The following is a 16,789-nucleotide window of genomic DNA, read 5'->3' as shown; positions in this document are numbered from 1 at the left end:
GACTCTAGAACTGGTTCCGGTGTAGAGCTTTCACAATGCGTCCATTCATTTTATTTCCCGTTAATTTCAGATTACCAGAAGACGGCACCAAAGCGGTTCCATGCTGCCTACCTTCATTTCAGATCACACCCACTCAAAAAAAACAAAAACACAATATGTTTTTGCAGTAACTAAAAATTATAGTAACGGATCTATCTATCTATCTATCTATCTACCTATCTATCTACCTATCTATCTATCTATCTATCTATCTGTCTGTCTGTCTGTCTGTCTATCTATCTATCTAACTACCTATCTGTCTATCTATCTATCTATCTATCTATCTATCTATCTATCTATCTATCTATCTATCTATCTAACTACCTATCTGTCTATCTATCTATCTATCTACCTATCCATCCATCCATCCATCCGTCGATCGGTCTGTCTGCTGTCTGTCTATCTTTCTATCTATCGTAATATATATATAGGTACTATTTAAGAAGAGTGGTCCCGGTGCGCGCACTCGCTAGCTAGTCGTGACTAGTCGATCCTTACTTTGTGTTTATTTTGTTTAAAAAAAAGTTATTTACTTTGTGTAAAAAAATTATTCATTTTGTATTTTTGTGATTTATTAACTTTGCTTAGGTGGTTGTTGTAGGATCGACTAGTCACGACTAGCTAGCGCGGATACGCGAGTGCGCGCACCGGGACCACTCATCTTAAATAGTACCTATTTTCTCGTGGTCATTCATTCAATTTTTACGATTCCCTTTTTATTTTCATTGTCAAAAATTTGTTTAAAGCTCCGTGGTTCAACAGCGACGCACTGGAATTGCCATGGCAACAAACAGCTCCGACTTCCGCTTGGGTGGACAACGGACTCATTTCATTGGATAAAATTCCGCAGATTTAATTGCTTCCAACTTTTTAATTAGCAATTTTCCGGGAAAATAAATGTAGTTTTCTTCATCAGCGAGTAAGACTACACCAAAAGTACGTTTTCTGAATATTTTCAGGCTAAAATTTGACAACATATGAAGAAATTAAAAGATCCGCTCTGAATAATAAATAATTATCTTTGAGAACCATCGCACCATTCTCTGCAGGTTCTCTCTTGCTGCTGCTAAGGTATATTCAACCGTGTCCGTTTTCTTCAACTGAGCAACCAGGGAATTAAGGGCGACTATATATCTTCCCTCGGTATCTCTTCAGTAAGTCGCGTATTTTATGTTCTTCATACTTATGCAAATATCGTTTCCTTGTCGATTCTGGGACAGCACTCTGCCTGGTACTACTAGCGAACAGTGGTCCCGGTGCGCGCACTCGCGTAGTCGCGCATGCTAGTCGCGACTAGTCGATCCTTTGTGTTTTTGTGTGTTATTTACTTTGTTTTTAAAAAATTATTTATTTTGTGTTTTATTTACTTTGCTAGGTAAATAATTGTACGATCGACTAGTCACGACTAGCTAGCGCGAGTACGCGAGTGCGCGCACCGGGACCGCTGTTCTCAAATAGTACCACTCTGCCTAAACCCAGGAATCACTCAAAACACATCTACTCAGCCCAAAAACATTTATGTTACTTAATAAGTTCCACTTTATAATTGATATTCAATTTGGAGACCGAAATAAATATACATGATTGGTAGGGTTCCACCAGTACAGTCCAGGGGTTCCGCAAGAAGTTACAAAACTGCTAAAATCGACAGTAATTTTTAATTCTCCTGTGCAGATATTTGTGCATAAGACTATTAAATTATTGCACAGGGGTTCCTCGAGCCAGTGGAACGTTTCCTTGGGGTTCCTTGGGCCAGTGGAATGTTTCCTTGGGGTTCCTCGGGCCAGTGGAATGTTTCCTTGGGGTTCCTCGAGCCAGTGGAACGTTTCCTTGGGGTTCCTTGGGCCAGTGGAATGTTTCCTTGGGGTTCCTCGAGCCAGTGGAATGTTTCCTTGGGGTTCCTCGAGCCAGTAGAATGTTTCCTTGGGGTTCCTCGATCCAGTGGAATGTTTCCTTGGGGTTCCTCGAGTCAGTGGAATGTTTCCTTGGGGTTCCTCGAGCCAGTGGAACGCTTCCTTGGGGTTCCTCGAGCCAGTGGAATGTTTCCTTGGGGTTCCTCGAGCCAGTGGAATGCTTCCTTGGGGTTCCTCGAGCCAGTGGAACGTTTCCTTGGGGTTCCTCGAGCCAGTAGAATGTTTCCTTGGGGTTCCTCGAGCCAGTGGAACGTTTCCTTGGGGTTCCTCGAGCCAGTGGAATGTTTCCTTGGGGTTCCTCGAGCCAGTGGAATGTTTCCTTGGGGTTCCTCGAGCCAGTGGAATGTTTCCTTGGGGTTCCTCGAGCCAGTGGAATGTTTCTTTGGGGTTCCTCGAGCCAGTGGAATGTTTCCTTGGGGTTCCTCGAGCCAGTAGAATGTTTCCTTGGGGTTCCTCGAGCCAGTGGAATGTTTCCTTGGGGTTCCTCGAGCCAGTGGAATGTTTCCTTGGGGTTCCTCGAGCCAGTGGAACGTTTCCTTGGGGTTCCTCGAGCCAGTGGAATGTTTCCTTGGGGTTCCTCGAGCCAGTGGAATGTTTCCTTGGGGTTCCTCGAGCCAGTGGAATGTTTCTTTGGGGTTCCTCGAGCCAGTGGAATGTTTCCTTGGGGTTCCTCGAGCCAGTAGAATGTTTCCTTGGGGTTCCTCGAGCCAGTGGAATGCTTCCTTGGGGTTCCTCGAGCCAGTGGAATGTTTCCTTGGGGTTCCTCGAGCCAGTGGAACGTTTCCTTGGGGTTCCTCGAGCCAGTGGAATGTTTCCTTGGGGTTCCTCGAGCCAGTGGAATGTTTCCTTGGGGTTCCGCTCCAGCAAAAAGTTTGAAAAGCACTGGCATAAAACAACGTTTAAACCACAGGGCATGTTGTAGCATATTCTACACTGGGTCCTATATTAATTAATTAATAATACTAGCAGTATCGCCCGGCGTTGCTCGGGTTTGTTTCGACCCCTTTAGAATTGGAATTTTTGAAAAGTAAAAATTTTGCATTATGTAGCTTGTTTCAATTTACGTACATCTTTTGAGTTTGATACGTTCAATAAGATAAAAAGGGGCGGGGGTAAAATGGACCCTGGGAACCACTGATAAAGATCATTCTCCGAAGTACCCTGGGTACTGTCAGCTGATGGACTTCACAACGCACTGGGGTAGGTTTATCAACGAAAAGTACCTTAGTTGAATTAGGCATTATGTTGCTAAATGAAACTTGGTAACCCACGATTCATTCTTTATGAATTGGTTCTCCTAGAATTTGTTGCTTTTCCATCGAAAACTATTTACAAACTGACCATATTTATTTATTTATTTCGTCTGTTTTTATGTTTTGAGTTCAAATTCCGCCGAGGTCGACTTTGCCTTTCATCCTTTCGGGGTCGATAAATTAAATACTAGTTACGCACTGGGGTCGATATGATCGACTTAATCCATTTGTCTGTCCTTGTTTGTCCCCTCTGTGTTTAGCCCCTTGGAAGTAAAGAAGGAAGTAAAGAAATAGGTATTTATTTAGTGTAGCAGTTTGTTGATATCATACGATGCTGTTTTCAATTGTTAATCAAATGTCAGTCCATTTTAGAATTACATTAACATAAATTATGTTAATTTTTATTAATTTTTGTTTTTTTGTATATGTTACTCTTTTACTTGTTTCAGTCAGTTGACTGCGGCCATGCTGGAGCACCGCCTTTAATCGAGCGAATCGACCCCGGGACTTATTCTCTTGTAAGCCCAGTACTTATTCTATCGGTCTCCTTTTGCCGAACTGCTAAGTAACGAGGACATAAACACACCAGCATCGGTTGTCAAGCAATGCTAGGGGGACAAACACAGACACACAAACACACACACATACATATATATATATATATATATATATATATATATATACACACATATATACGACGGGCTTCTTTCAGTTTCCGTCTACCAAATCCACTCACAAGGCTTTGGTCGGCCCGAGGCTATAGTAGAAGACACTTGACCAAAGTGCCACGCAGTGGGACTGAACCCGGAACCATGTGGTTGGTAAACAAGCTACTTACCCCACAGCCACCCCTGTGCCTATGTTAGTGAATTATTCTGATAAATCTCATGTATTTTGAATCGCGTTATAATGCTATAACACGTGTATCTAACTTTTTGGCATTTAAACTCGTCAAATCAGGCCAAAATAAGCGGCTTGTTTTATGTTCAAACTGAACGAATTCCAAAATACTATTAAATTTCATTCAATTTTAAAAATTGGTAAAATCGGACAGAACTTACGGGAATGACCTGATTTAATACAACAGCTTAGGATAAAATTTCAAATAAAATATTTAGATTTAGAAATTATTAGCTTTTATTAAAACTAAAAATTTGGGATCTTTTCGGTTTGAACGGCAGTTTTTAAAATAATTTCCACGTAGGTGGCACATAAAAAGCACCCACTACACTCGCGGAGTGGTTGGCGTTAGGAAGGGCATCCAGCTGTAGAAACACTGCCAGATCAGACTGGAGCCTGATGCAACCCCTGGCTTCCCAGACCCCGGTCGAATCGTCCAACCCGTGCTAGCGCAGAAAATGGACGTTAAACGATGATGATGATGTAACTAAACACTTTTAAACTTCATATACTGGTAGAATGTGTTTATAAAACATCTTTTTCTCTTGGCTTTATTCAGAAAATTCTATAGTTTGTAAGATATTTGTTGTTGTTTTTCCTTCAATTTCTGCAATTTCAACCAATCACTGACGTCTATTGAGGTAAAAAAAACATTTGGTGCCGTATGAATATGTCCCTCGTTTAAGAAACAGATTGGGTTTATTTACATTTGTGAAGAAAAAAAGATAACCTTCCCTCACCCCTAACCCTAAAACAGATTGAAATGCAATAGATCGATACTAAGGTCATAATTATGGGTGACAATTTCATATGACACCGCTAGAAAAAACTGCCGTTCAAACAGAAAAGATCCAAAATTTGTTATTGCTTGTTACTTCTATTAAAACTTTAAAAAATAACTCAAAATATTTTTTGCACTTTAAAAAAATTCGTTTTTGTAATTATTAATTAATAATTAGAAATTTGAAAATAAGTTATAAGAAATAATAGTCTGTAATTAGTTAGTACAATAAATAGAATAATACAAGTTATTATATTACAATAACTTCAACATAATTTCTTTTTCTCAACAGGCCCTGCGCTGTTTAACATTGTCCCGAAAGAGATCAAAGAGGAAAAGGATCCCATCAACTTTAAACGGAGTCTGGACAGATTTCTTCAAGGAATACCAGATAAGCCACCCATACCTGGATACAACTCAATCAACAAGAACTCACTACTTGAATGGACCATAAACAAAACTTGATTTAAACAGGATTTAGATAATCCTATCAGGTGGTGCTATTAAGTTAGACATGACCTGGACCAATCTTTGGTCGAAACATATCTAAGTTTATATATATATATATATGCTTTATTTAAAGCAGCAGAAAATTCAACAAAACCTGTTACTCTGAGTTTCACATTCCCGTTTGTCGGACACCTTGTTTACTCCGGTATATATATATATATATATATTATATATATATATATATATATATATATATTTAACCCTTTTGATACCAACCTGGTTGAAACCGCCTCTGGCTCTGTAGTACAAATGTCTTGTTTTCAAAAGTTCTGAATTAAAATCTTCCACCGAAACTTAGTCGTAATATATGTTCCTAAACACTAGCTGAATAATAACTAAGTTATTTTACTAAATTCCGTGTTATATTTAAAGTAATTGAAAGAAACACAGAACATCTCAACAGAAATACGGTAACAAAAGGGTTAAGTAGAATACCCTTAATTCCCATGTTCTCTGGTGATAGAGGAAGAAATTACAGAAAAATGGATTGTGTGAGAAACTGAAAGGGTTGGTATATTTTTCTTGAGAAATGCCGAAAGTGACAGGAAAATCGTACAACTGCGATATATGTGAGAAGTCTTTCTCACAAAAATGTAACCTGAAAACTCACATACTCATTCATACAGGAGATAAGTCATATCACTGCGGTGTCTGTGGTAAATCATTCTCTAAAAGTAATGCTTTGAGAAGGCACGTACGTATTCATACAGGAGATAAGCCGTATCACTGTGACATCTGTGGAGAATCGTTTTCCCAAAAAGGCCACTTGACCCGACACATGCTTGTTCATACCGGCGAGAAGCCGTATTCTTGTGACGTGTGTGGTGTATCGTTTTCTCATACAAGCAGCTTAACTCGGCACAAGTACACACATACAGGGGAAAAACCATATCACTGTGATATCTGCGGTAAATCCTTTTCAGAAGGAAGTAAGTTAACAATACACAAACGTATACACACGGGGGAAAAACCGTATCTCTGCGATATCTGTGGTAAATCATTCTCTCAAAACGATTTATCAAGACACAAACGCATTCATACAGGGGAGAAACCTCATCGCTGTGATATCTGTGGTAAATCATTCTCTGACAGCAGTGCTTTACCACGGCACAAACGTACTCATACCTGAGAGGAAGAATATCTCTGTGATATCTTATCAAGTTACAAACACATTGATACAGCAAGGAACCATATCTGTGCAATATTTGTGATATGCCATAAGTTAAATACACCAACATCAAAAATCAATGGATATTGTAGTTGTGATCCCTGTGCCGGTGGCACGTAAAAAGCACCATCCGAACGTGGCCGATGCCAGTGCCACCCTGACTGGCTTCTGTGCCTGTGGGACGTAAAAAGTACCAATCCAATCGTGGCCACTGCCAGCCTCCCCTGGCACCTGTGCCGGTGGCATGTAAAAAGCAGCTACTACACTCACAGAGTGGTTGGCGTTAGGAAGGGCATCGAGCTCTAGAAACATTGCCAGATAAGACTGGAGCCTGGTGCAGCCTTCTGGCTTCCCAGATCCCCGGTCGAACCATCCAACCCATGCTAGCATGGAGAACGGACGTTAAACGATGATGATGATGATTCTCTTGCAGTTGTGATTTCGCCAAACATAAACCTTTCCATAAAGGGTGAGAAACCATCATGCTATGATCAGTCCACCCTTCATTCTTCTCTGGCCTCAGCATCTGGGTGTCTCATGGGGTTAGAGTACTGGGGTGCCACCTCCTTAGGGTCCTATCAAATGCAGCCATCATTGGACTTTCTGACTGGATTTTCAAGATAGACCAACTGGGACTATGCGGTGAGCTAGCAGAAATGTTAGCATGTCGGGCGAAATGTTTAACAGTATTCCGTCTGTCTTTACGTTCTGAGTTCAAATTCCACCGAGGTTGACTTTTGCCTTTCATCCTTTCTGGATTGATTAAATAAGTACCAGTTACGCACTGGGGTCAATATAATCGACTTAATCCCTTTGTCTGTCCTTGTTTGTTCTCTCTGTGTTTAGCCCCTTGTGGGTAGTAAAGAAATAGGATATTATCCAACCATTTCATTATTCCTGGTCTGCTGCCTGTTGGCTTGAAATCTGTCTTGTGATTCTTTCATTTGACTTTCTAATCGCATCTGTAGAACCAGGGATTCTCAATGTCATGAAGGAGGCCCTTAATCTAGAGAGACTCCCTGATCAAGCCATGCACCCTGTCAAGTAACGTTACTCCAGAGATCCTTTGAAGAAACCCTATTTTGACTGCTTGTATTCACAATCATTCTCTTTCGATCATTTAAGATTTAAATAACTCTGGAATTAATTCGCCCATACCAACCTATATTTTCTCGAAACAGCTGTTAAGACTTCATACCTGCTGAAGTTTCTTAACAAAATCATTTCACACCAGCATTTCATCTATTTGGATTATTACTCCACATTCACCATTTGCATATTTTAATATCCTCATTGATTTTAATACAGACATACAACCTCACAAATACATTTATGTATTTATATATGTTTATATTATATCTTGTGCATATGAGTGCACCTACGTGTGCACCTGTCGAGTATTCCGATCCTTTGAAATATATTGAGGAAATAAAAGTACTGAGCTTTGAAATTTGTTCTCTCTTTCTTGGTTTTATATTCCTGAGCCTCTATTAGAGCGCTAATTAGTTGTGCTACTGTATAAGGGGATAATTAGCCCATTTATTTCTTCATTATATATATATCATCATCATCATCATCATCATCATTTAACGTCCGCTTTCCATGCTAGCATGGGTTGGACGGTTCAACTGGGGTCTGGGGAGCCCGAAAGCTGCACCAGTCCAGTCAGATCTGGCAGTGTTTCTACAGCTGGATGCCCTTCCTAACGCCAACCACTCCGAGAGTGTAGTGGGTGATTTTATGTGCCACTGACACAGGTGCCAGACGAGGCTGACAAACGGCCACGCTCGGATGGTGTTTTTTTTTGTGCCACCGACACAGGTGCCAGACGAGGCTGACAAACGGCCACGCTCGGATGGTGTTTTTTTTTGTGCCACCGACACAGGTGCCAGACGAGGCTGGCAGACGGCCACGCTCGGATGGTGTTTTTTTTTGTGCCACCGACACAGGTGCCAGACGAGGCTGGCAGACGGCCACGCTCGGATGGTGTTTTTTTTTTGTGCCACCGACACAGGTGCCAGACGAGGCTGGCAGACGGCCACGCTCGGATGGTGTTTTTATGTGCCACCGACACAGGTGCCAGATGAGGCTGGCAAACGGCCACGATCGGATGGTGCTTGTTACGTGCCCACAGCACGGAGGCCAGTCGATGCGGTACTGGCTACGGCCACGTTCGGATGGTTTTCTTATGTGCCACGTGCCACCGGCACTGGTACCACAAAGATACAAATTCCATTGATGTTCATCTATTTTGATTTGTTTTGATTTGATTTGATTTTTATATATATATATATTATATATATATATATATGTGTGTGTGTGTGTATAAGTAACAACATTAATAAAATAAGTGATGGGATGTGTAATAGACATTATTGGGTACAACACATGTTTTGACCTGTTCTGGGTCTGTTCAGGTAGATCAATAAAAAGTCTCACTAGAGTTTACATACTGCTATATATTCATTATAATAATAATAATGAAATTATTGTATACAGTGCTCAGGTGCACCACAACTTGTCAGAAAGTGCATATAAAGTACATGCAGTAATGTAGAAATGTCTGGATGTATGTATGTATGTATGTTTGTATGTGTGTGTGTGTATGTATGTTTGTATGTATGTAAGCACATATGTATGTATGTGTGTGTGTGTATGTATGCATGTATGTATGTGTGTGTATGTATGTATGTGTGTATGTGTGTGTGTATGTATGTATGTATGTATGTATGTATGCATGTATGATATTGCTTTTAATATTTATAATTAATCCATTCCTACTTAATTTATATATATATATATACACATAAATAATTAAATTTAGGGATGGTATTATTGAAATACCATCACAAGTGCTGAGCGAATTACCAGCCGTACAGTCAAATTAATAAAATACATACATACAATATTATATATATACATATCTATATTTAAGCATAGACGCATGCACGTATATTTATGTATAACTATAAATTCTATATCGACCGGGTTTTAAAAAGTAAGGTACGTAACTCCTGTATCCTTAAGTAAGAGTTATTTCCCTTGCACTATCTTTTACAAGATTCGTAGATTATCTCGGAAACAGCGATTTGGAAACGTTTGAAGCCACGGACAGTTGCTGGGAATTTTGCTTCTCCGCTTTTACTCCCACTTTCATATTAATCACTCTCCCTCTCACCTCACTCTCTTTCCCATATTCTTCTTACATTCTATCATACACACACACTCTCTCTCTCTCTCTCTTTTACCTTCACTTTTTCTCATTTTCTCTCTCTTTTTTACCACCTCGTCCATCTGCCTCACTCTTACTCTCTCTCTCTCTCCTCTTATTCCTTCTCATTCTCTCTCTCTATCACACATACATATTCTTGCAGTCTATCATACTTTCTCTCTTTCATCCTCCTTCTCTCTTTCCTTCCTGCTTCTCTGTCTGTCTGTCTGTCTGTCTATCTGCCTCTGTCTCTCTGTCTTTCTCTCTTTCTCTTTCTCTGTCTCTCTCTCTCTCTCTTTACATCTCTCTCTTTCTCTGTCTCTCTTTCTCTTTATGTCTGTCTGTCTCTCTGTCTGTCTGTTTCTCTCTCTCTCTCCCTCTGCCTCTGTCTCTCTCTTTCTCTGTCTGTCTGTCTGTCTCTCCCTCTCTCTCTTTCTCTCTCATTCTCTCCCTCTCTTTCTCACCTCTCCCTCCCCCCTCCATCCTCTCTCTCTCTGCCTCTGTCTTTCTCACTCTCTCTGTCTTTGTCTGTCTGTCTCTCTCTCTCCCCCCCTCTCTCCTTTCCCTCCATCTCTCTCTCTCTCTCCCCAGCAACTTGTTACTGATCTGTTTGCACTCAACATCCTAGCCATCCCTTCACCAACCATGATATAAATCTATATTGCAGTACATTCCCGGTGCATATGCAATGATGCAGAGTGCAGCACAATGCAGATAGGACATAAAAACCTACCTACACCCCTCTACATACCCCCAGATATCCCTTCATCACCACAGGGCCCCTCTCTAACCACACACAGATTACAAAAGCATGAAAGCATTGAACCCCCAAAAAATGATTTGACAGGGAAAAGTTTTAACAAATGTATTCATTTAATGTTTAACTAAAGATATCAATATAGACCAGTGGTCCTTAACTAGGGATCTACATGACCCCTAGTGGTCTGTGTGAGATTTGGTCTAATGGGATTTGCAATAAATTGCAGATCTTTTTCCGTTTGGCGGCAGCTTTTGAAATTTTAAAATTAAGTGAGAATTTTCAAATTTGGTGTATTAATGTAATTTTTCATGCTGAATCTTGAAGCCTAATTCACTTTTCCCAGTGGAAAAGATTCTTCTTCTTATTATTATTACATTCTGATCACAAATCCTGCTGGGGTCAGTTTTTGTCTTTCATCCTTTCGGGGTTAATAAAATAAAGTACGAGTCCAAGTACTGGAGTTGCTGTAATTGACTAAACCCTCCACCTCCGCCTCTTCCCCCACCCCTTAACTTGAAATAATAATAATAATAATAATAATAATAATAATATAATAATAATAGTAATAATAATAATAATTTGTCGTAGCATTATTATTATTATTATTACTACTACTACTACTATTATTATTATTACTACTACTACTACTATTATTATTATTATTATTACTACTACTACTACTATTATTATTGTTTTTGTTGTTATTATTATTATTATCATTATTACTACTACTACTACTACTACTACTACTACTACTACTATTATTATTGTTGTTGTTGTTATTTTTATTCAATAACAATGAGACAAGAGGCCCTATCTAACTGCAGTGAAACGATGGCTTGGATGAACCGGTCGGCGGGAGTGGGCGTGGGTGGAGAGGATAGTGGAAATTGTAACAGACAGATGTTATTGACAGAGAAGCTGGCATAGAATGAATAACCCAATATCCACAGATACAACACGGCTAATAAAATATGCTGCCATCAGAAGTCAGGGGAAAATTGACCAAAATTTCAATAAAATTCCAATTAGATCTTCCTTCTCTCTTTTTTTCCGTTTAACGGCATTTTTGTTATTGTTTAACTTTGAGTCAGTTCTAAATAAGTAAGCCTATAATCAATGGCGTTCCAGCTGTGACCATCCTGTCTTTTTTTGCTAAACATATCCTCCAATATCTCTTTTATTTTTCATACTTGTTTCAGTCATTTGACTGTGGCCATGCTGGAGCACCGCCTTTTAGTCGAGCAAATCGACTCCGGGACTTATTCTTTTGTAAGCCCAGTACTTATTCTATCGATCTCTTTTGCCGAACCGCTAAGTGACGGGGACGTAAACACACCAGCATCGGTTGTCAAGCGACGTTGGGGGACAAACACAGACACACAAACATACACGCACATACATATATATACATATATATGACAGGCTTCTTTTCAGTTTCCGTCTACCAAATCCACTCACAAGGATTTGGTCGACCCGAGGCTATAGTAGTAGACACTTGCCCAAGGTGCCACGCAGTGGGACTGAACCCGGAACTGTGTGGTTGGTATGTCCGTTATTTTTTTTTATTTAATCCTTTTGAAACCAATTTATTTTACATGCCACCAGTGTGGGTGCCTTTTACATTCCACTGACACAAGTGCCTCTAATGTGCCTCCAACTTGGATGCCTTTTATATTCCACTGGCACAGATGCCATTTATATGTCACCAGCTCTAGCCATGATTACGATTTTACTTGCTGTCTTCTCAAGTACAGCAAATTCTTTTCTACTCTAGGCACAAGGCCTGAAATTTTTGGGGATGGGGGGCCAGTCGATTAAATCAACCCCAGTGTGCAACTGGTACTTAGTTTATTGACCTGAAAGGATGAAAGGCAAAGTCGACTTCAATGAAATTAGAACTCAGAACGCAAAGACAGACAAAATACCTATTTCTTTACTACCCACAAGGAGCTAAACACAGATGGGACAAACAAGGACAGACAAATGGATTAAGTCGATTATATCATCCCCAGTGTGTAACTGGTACTTATTTAATCGACCCCGAAAGGTTGAAAGGCAAAGTCAACCTTGGCGAAATTTGAACTCAGAACATAACGACAGATGAAATGCCTATTTCTTTACTACCCACAAGGGGCTAAACACAGATGGGACAAACAAGGACAGATAAATGGATTAAATCGATTACATCGACCCCAGTGCATAACTGGTACTTAATTTATTGACCCCGAAAGATGAAAGGCAAAGTTGACCTTGACGGAATTTGAACTCAGAACATAAAGACAGATGAAATACCACTAAGTATTTCGCCCGACATGCTAACGTTTCTGCCAGCTCACCGCCTTCTCAAGTACAGCAAATTGCCAAAGTTCATCATCATCATCATTATCGTTTAACGTCCGCTTTCCATGCTAGCATGGGTTGGACGATTTGACTGAGGGCTGGCGAACCAGATGGTTGTGCCAGGCTCCAATCTGATCTGGCAGAGTTTCTACAGCTGGATGCTCTTCCTAACGCCAACCACTCCGAGAATGTAGTGGGTGCTTTTTACGTGCCACTGGCACGAGGGCCAGTCTGGTGGTACTGCCAACAGCTACGCTTGAAAATGGTGCTTTTTATGTGCCACCTGCACAGGAGTCAGTCCAGCGGCACCTTGCTCGAATGTTTTGTTCACATGCTACCAGCACAATCATCGCTTCCACCAGCCTTAATATTTCTTTCTAATTTTGGAAAATGGCTAGGTGCTTATTTTATCAGCCCCGGAAATGCGACAAGACAAAATAGACCAACTTAATAAGGACAAAGTTATTTTACAAAATTCCTCATTATGTCCAAAATTAATTGAAAGAAAGGCAGGGTATTTCAGCAGAAATATGGTAACAGAAGGGTTAAAGTGATCTAAAAACCTTATATCAATGATTTCATGTCTATTTATTTTATAGGCGCAGGAGTGGCTGTGTGGTAAGTAGCTTGCTTACGAACCACATGGTTCCGGGTTCAGTCCCACTGCGTGGTACCTTGGACAAGTGTCTTCTATTATAGCCTCGGGCCAACCAAAGCCTTGTGAGTGGATTTGGTAGACGGAAACTGAAAAGAAGCCCGTCATATATATATATATATGTATGTGTGTGTATGTGTTTGTGTGTCTGTGTTTGTCCCCTCAACATCACTTGACAACCGATGCTGGTGTGTTTACATCCCCATAACTTAGCGGTTCGGCAAAAGAGACCGATAGAATAAGCACTCGGCTTACAAAGAATAAGTCCTGGGCTCGATTTGCTCGACTAAAGGCGGTGCTCCAGCATGGCCGCAGTCAAATGACTGAAACAAGTAAAAGAGTTAACACCAGCGTGTTAATTTATATTTTAGATACCAGCTTGATAATAACAAAATTATTTCATTAAATTTATTTTTTACAAAATTAATCAAAGCAAAATCAGTGTATCTCAACAGAAATATGGTAACAAAAATTCTAAAACAGAAACATGTGATTTGAGGGAGATTTGGCTGCTGTTTCTAGCAGGAGGATTTTCCCTGGCTGCTTTCATCTTTTAATGAGTGTTTTAATGGATGAAATTGTAAAGACAAATTTTAAGAGTTTCTGATTGAAATATTTGCATTTATTTCACTGAATATCGTTTTCCATCATCAAGAGATCAGAAAGTCAAGAAAACTCTGCAACGAAAATAGCTTTATTTACAGATAATTATTGATTAACATTTTGTAACTATAGAAATAACAAAAAACTCCATCACTGAACCGCCATTAATATCGCAGCAGACGTTTTTGACAACCTCCCTCCCACCCCCACCCCCTCTACTTCCACCTCTGCCTCTACCTCCTCTACCTTCTTCTCCTCCTCCTCCTCCTCCTCTGCCTTGTTTTTTTTTTCACCCCCATCACCTTCTCCACCACCTTCTTTACTTCCAACTCCGGCACAACCTCCTCCTCTGCACCCTTCAACCTTCATTGTCTTCTCCACCACCGTCGCCGCCACCGCCGCCGCCACCGCCGCCACCAACAGCTCCAACACCTGCACCAGCACCACCATCATCACTATCATCACCACCACCAGCACCAGCACCAGCACCAGCACCGGCACCACCACCGCCACCACAATGACGACGATGACGACGACGACGACCACCACCATCACTACGACCACCACAATGATGACGACGACGACCACCACCACCACCATCACCACCCACCACAATGATGACGACGACGACGACCACCACCACCACCACACTATCCTACGACGACCACCACCACCACAATGATGACGACGACGACGACGACCACCACCACCACCACAATGACGACGACGACGACCACCACCACACCACCCTCATGACGACACGACACCACCACCACCACCACATGACGACGACGACGACCACCACCACCACAATGACGACGACACGACCACCACCACCACAATGACGACGACCACCACCACACCACCACAATGACTACGACGACGACCACCACCACCACCACAATGACGACGACGACGACCACCACCACCACAATGACGACGACGACCACCACCACCACCACCACAATGACGACGACGACCACCACCACCACCACCACCACAATGACGACGACCACCACCACCATCACTGTTTCTTTATCAATATTTTTTCCTTCTTTCTTAACAGTTTTCAACAAATTTCCTCCTCCTCCACTCCCTCCTCCTCCACTCCCTCCTCCTCCCTCCCTCTCTCTCTCCTTCTCTGTCCTCATATTTTCCACTATTATTTCAACTCTCTACTACTAGCTCTTTCTTTACTTTTTCTTCTCCTGCTCTCTCTCTCCCTCTCCCTCTTCTGCTCCTCACCCCCTCTATCTCCCTTCTTCTCTCTCTTTCCCTTCTCCTCTCTCTTCCCATCTCTCCTTCCCCCTCTCTCCTCTTTCCCCCTCATCCCTCACCTTTCTCAATTCTGTCCCATCTCCTCCTCCTTCTCTCTCCTCTTTCTTCTCTCTTCTCTTCTCTCTCCTCTTCATTCCCTCTCCACCTTCTTTCTCCTCTTTCTTCTCTCTCCTCTTTCCTCTCTCTCCTCCTTCTCTCTTCTCTTTTTCTCTCTCCTCTTCATTCCCTCTCCACCTTCTTTCTACTCTTTCTTCTCTCGCCTCCTCCTTCTATCTCTCCCCTCTCTTCCCCTCATTCTCACTTCCCTCCCTCTCCTCCCCGCTCTCATTGACATAAACGGAGGATCATCAAGACACCACTGTATTTCAACCTAGTTGTGCCTCTTCAGTGAAAGCCATCCCTTTGGTCTATGAACCTAAGCAGTAATGGTGTCTCTTGTTCATAGAATTCAGCAAACAAGTAAACATTTGCGAAGAGTAACCATGCCACACGCAAAAAATACAGCAGAACTGTCAGATTTTCAAAAAGGTCGTATTGTTGGGCAATCTGAGGTTGATCTTAGCCAGTGGAAAATTGCCGAAAATCTTCAAATTACTCTTGCTACTTTTAATAGCATTATAGTGCAATTCAAAAGCCAAGGAAAAGAATCAATAGGCGCAGGAGTGGCTGTGTGGTAAGTAGCTTGCTAACCAACTGCATGGTTCTGGGTTCAGTCCCACTGCGTGGCATCTTGGGCAAGTATCTTCAGCTATAGCCTTGGGCCGACCAATGCCCTGTGAGTGGATTTGGTAGACGGAAACTGAAAGAAGCCTGTCGTATATATGTATATATATATATATATATATGTATGTGTGTGTATATGTTTGTGTGTCTGTGTTTGTCCCCCTAGCATGCTTGACAACCGAGCTGGTGTGTTTATGTCCCCGTCACTTAGCGGTTCGGCAAAAGACCGACAGAATAAGTACTGGGCTTACAAAAGAATAAGTCCCGGGGTTGATTTGCTCGACTAAAGGCGGTGCTCCAGCATGGCCGCACTCAAATGACTGAAACAAGTAAAAGAGAGAAAGAGTAGATCCTTGTCCTGGCCGACCTGGGGCCCTTAGAAAGGAAGCTTCGCTGTTTGAAGAGAATTGTGGAAAACGAACCCCGTTTGAAGGCTTCTGACATTGCAAAACAGCCAGAAGTAAGTCCAAGAACGTGTTTTATATATCTGCATAAGGTTGGGTGTTATGGACGAGCAGCTAGAAGAGAATCTCTCCTTCAATCAATTAATAGCAAATAAAAAGATTTTGAAAATTACAGGTTTCTATTTACTTCATGTCTGCTGTGTGTCTTGTTGTTCATCTGACCTTTGACATAATTTGGTTTCCATCTA

The 16,789-nt window shown here is 41.4% G+C and overlaps 1 long non-coding RNA gene across 1 annotated transcript; it reads left to right on the top strand.

Annotated features, from left to right (window-relative positions):
- The first annotated feature begins 76 nt into the window (after positions 1-76).
- LOC118768287 lies at positions 77-5,224 on the top strand. The gene is made up of 3 exons (XR_005004118.1): positions 77-182; positions 786-1,193; positions 5,179-5,224. It is a non-coding gene; the product is annotated as an uncharacterized LOC118768287 (long non-coding RNA).
- The last annotated feature ends 11,565 nt before the right edge of the window (positions 5,225-16,789 follow it).

Source organism: Octopus sinensis, linkage group LG28 (genome assembly GCF_006345805.1).
Source record: "Octopus sinensis linkage group LG28, ASM634580v1, whole genome shotgun sequence".
NCBI classification, from domain to species: domain Eukaryota; kingdom Metazoa; phylum Mollusca; class Cephalopoda; order Octopoda; family Octopodidae; genus Octopus; species Octopus sinensis.
This window is presented reverse-complemented; position numbering and strand designations above follow the sequence as displayed.